Here is a 4,155-nt window from a genome sequence, read left to right on the forward strand (position 1 = left end):
TCTCTCTGTCTGGTAACTCCCTTAACTGTCCATTACAGATTTTTAACATACTAACACTCCTACTATTCAAAGGTCACTTTGAGCTTCATTGTAATATTTTATAAAATGTACTCCTTCCTCCCATACCTCTTCAAAATCTTTATCTTCTAAGAACTGGTAACTCAATACCAGACAATTGGATCCAGTGACAATAAATGTTTTATCTAAAATGACTTAACTAAAACAATTCCTAAGTGCCATTAGCAGAGATCCCACAGAAGTGTAATGTGGCACTTTCAATGCTATCTTCTGGAACAGGTATGTCTCCAAAGCATGAGAGTTTAAACAGGGGCCATTTAAATAGGCAGATTATCAATGGCTAATGTACTCAATGAGAGGTCAACAGGTCAAGATATTCAGTGATTAAGTGGCCTACATACACCTGACAGCTTTTCTGTAAGATGTTTTCAAATTTCTTACAGATTTTTCCAAATATCAAACATAAGAGAAAGCCTACTTTAAAAGTCTTTTAGGTATTTTCAATGGTTTCTGAGTTATCTGTAGGAAGCTCTGACTTAGTTGTATAGAGTTTGATATATGTGTCCACCATTAAATCCAGATCATGTTTTATATCAAAATTTATGTTAAGCAAAGCCAAGTTACTTGAACTTTGGTCTGTCAAAGTGTTCCTCAAGTATGCTTTGAGACGCTTTCACCCATTTTCATAGCGTTCATTCTCAACCTTCATCACAGGAAGAATACATAGGACTTTCAGCAATGCATAAACATTAGGAAAAAACTTGATGTCTGGTAGATGCAGGGCTTCACAAATGGTGGATGGAAGCTCTGTATCTTTCCCTCTGTGTTTCCACTTGATTCTCCAGCAATGCAGCTCAGCTGAGAGTGTGTCAGGATTGGGCAAGTCACTTCTGTATATGTCAGCATGGTGCTCCTCTGATGTATTAAATTTGAGCTGTCCCATGACAGACAGTACAAGAGATAAGCATTTAAGAGCTTTGAGGTGCTGTTCTGAGAATATATCTTTCAGTTCCTGAATAATGTGTTCCACTGTTGGAACATTTAGAGTTTCTTTATAGTAACTCTCAGAAGTGAGCTGAGATTCCAGGTTACCTTGCTGGGCTCTGCGGAATTTTCTAGGGAGTTTCATCTGAATATCAAGCTTAGTTGCCAAATTTGTGGCTTCTTCGAACCAAAATTCATGATAAATTTCAATATTTTCCATCACTTCATTTAGTGAATGCAGCACTGCAGTCAAGCTACTGGCTGCAAAGAAGACATCAGTGGTTTGCCCTTGAAGGTTTTTCCCAAGGGCTCTTGTAAAAGATAGAACATTTTTAAGAACAACAATGGTAACGATGAAATCAAAATCTGTTACTGCACTACAGAGTACAAAAGCTCGACCAGCTATATAGTTATTCCATCTAATATTTATATCACTATTTATACCATCTAAACATAAAGCAAGTGCTTGTAGGAGGTCCACTAAAATTTCAAAAGCATCATGCCTGCCTGTCTACTGAGAATGGCAGATTTCCTTCAGTTCTTTACCCTTTACCTCATTGTTCTGAAAGAGGACAGAAATTACATTGTCAAGCTCCAAAAGCAATTGTGGAGATCAATGGACGAAAGAACAAACTTCCTCAATTGTTCCTAACACAACAGGCACTGATTTTGCCAACCACATATTTAAGGCACAGGAAGAGCAAAGTGTGTAGATAGCTTGGGGATATTTCTCTAAAAGTCTAAAAGCAACGACTTTCATTTTGGAAGAAAATCCACTGGACACAATGTAAGCCTGGCCACGACAATACTCCATGTTTAACCCCCACTTCTCAGTTATTGTAGTGTGAAATTTTACAGCCAAAATTTCTGCATCAGCTTCATAAGGCAAGAAGCCCACAAATTCCTCTCTCAGGTTATGAGATTCATCAACAAACCTCACCAACACAGGCAAGTGTTCTTCCCCTGCTATGTCCACTACGTCATCAGTGATGATGGAAAAGAAGTGGGAGTCTCTCACTTCCCTGAGGGTCTCCTCCCGAATGCAGCTCTCACAGATGTCTAGCATCTGTTTCTGCTGTGTTTTCGAGCAGAACAATGTGTTAACTGCTGTTGTCTCAAAGCGGTTTCTCAGAACCTCTTCGCCAGAATTTATCCGGCACTCCAGCAGTGCTTGGAAGTTATCCGGAGTAAACAGACCCTCTGGGATTTCATCAGTTTCATGCCCATCCAGAGGTATGTTTTGTTTTCCCATAAGAATCAAAATTTCAAATAAAGATTTTAAGTATTCTTTGTTTTCTTTCTCTTCAAGGGTTAAAAGTAAAATGTCTTCATCCTGTTCTTCACCCCCTTCTTCTGCACTGGGATTCTGAGCGTTGCTGTTGTTTGTTTATTTCTTTATGTTTTGGTTCCTGTTCAGAAGTTTCATCAATTTTTTTCTGTTTCAGTGTCCTGATTTCATCTTCACTCAATTCTTTTATTCGTTTTCTGTGTCTACTATGTGGATTGTTCAAATGACTGGTAAGATCAAATATTGTTGGTATTGCATTATCTCAAAGAACTGTCCTATAAGGACTCTCCCAATGACTTCACAAGTATCTGCTTCAATTAATTTTGAGAAATAAAATAACCCAATCATTCTTTAGTTTTCTGATGCCTCTGCAAAATGTATAGTTCTACAGATCATAGAGGTCTCAAAGTGTTTGGCACATAATCGATAATGTTTATTTAGTTGATCAGGTGTTTTATCTTCTAAGTCCGCTCTCCTACAATTCTCCACCCAATTCTGGCATCTGGCGGGATCCCGCGGGAACCTGAAAAAGGCCAGGTCCGACTGCGTGCTCTTCCTCTTGTGGTTGGGGGCAGCGCAGAAGTTCAGCATTGTCACCCACCCGCCGGCGGCCCAGCCCTCCCCTCCCCGCCTCCTCAGGGCAGCCCGCCCGCCCGTCGGGGCCGGGGAGGGGAGCCCCGCTGGCCGGCCTGCTCGGCAAGGCCCTTATTTACAGCTTTTAAGTGTTACAAACAATACTTTCATCAACCCTGTGCATTTTTTTTTTTTTTTTTTTTGAAAGAGAGAGTGAGCGGAGGTGTGTGCATGAGCGTGAGTGAGCTGCGGGTGGGGGCAGAGGGAAAGGGAGAGAGAGAATCTTAAGCAGGCCCCATGGCCAGCACAAAGCCCAACACACAGGGGATCAATCCCACAACCCTGAGATCATGACCTGAGCTGCAATCAAGAGTCAGATGTTTAACCAACTGAGCCACCCAGGCACCCCAACCCTGTGCATGTTTTTGGATACACATAAACTTCCATTCCTGTGGAATATATACCTAAGCATGGGACTGTTGAGTCATAGGTTGTTTCTCTTTTGCTCTATTAGATACTGTCCAATCTCTTCCCAATGCAGTTGTTTCAATTATATATTGCATTATATAAGAGTTCCAGTTGCTCCACATTTCCCCAACATTTGCTCAGATTTTATAATTTTTTCAAGCCTGCTGGATGGGTCATTGTATCTCACTGTGGTTTTAATTGCATTTACCTGATTCCTAACAGGATTAAGCACATTTTCATCTTTATTAGTCATTTCGATTTTTTTTGTTATGAAGTCACACATTAGGTTCTTTACCCATATCTCTATTTGTCTTTTTATTACTAATTGATTAGTATGCTTTATATATGCTGGCTAAAAAGTATTTGCCTGTTATATCCATTTCATATATATTTTACCCCCTCTGTGATTTGCCTTTTTACTTTGTATAGTCTCAGTAGGAAAGGAAGCTAGGAGTTGCAGTACAAATAGTATGGGCCATTTTTCAAAGCAAATAATTCTTAAATAAAAACATAATATATAAAGAAAAGTATTAAAAGTGTCATCTACATATAAGAACTTCTGTCCATATAAAATTCTACATAAGTAAATAAATAAAGTAAAAAAACATAAACAAGGAGAAGATATTGTAAAGCATATACTTGATACAATAATAAAAGATTAGATAGTCTTACCAATCAGTCATAGAAAAAAAAAAAAGTGGACAAGAGACATGACTAAGAATGTTCACAGAAGATGAGACAAAAATAATTTATAAGTATGAAATTGAAGTTTTAGCCACCAGATGTAAAGGAAAATACTGAGAAGAGTACAAGGTCACTGGCCT

The 4,155-nt window shown here is 38.9% G+C and overlaps 1 pseudogene; it reads right to left on the bottom strand.

Annotated features, from left to right (window-relative positions):
* Positions 1-387: 387 nt before the first annotated feature.
* On the bottom strand, positions 388-2,881 carry LOC118525798 (52 kDa repressor of the inhibitor of the protein kinase-like; annotated as a pseudogene).
* Positions 2,882-4,155: the final 1,274 nt, after the last annotated feature.

This window comes from Halichoerus grypus, chromosome 4 (genome assembly GCF_964656455.1).
Source record: "Halichoerus grypus chromosome 4, mHalGry1.hap1.1, whole genome shotgun sequence".
Classification (NCBI taxonomy): domain Eukaryota; kingdom Metazoa; phylum Chordata; class Mammalia; order Carnivora; family Phocidae; genus Halichoerus; species Halichoerus grypus.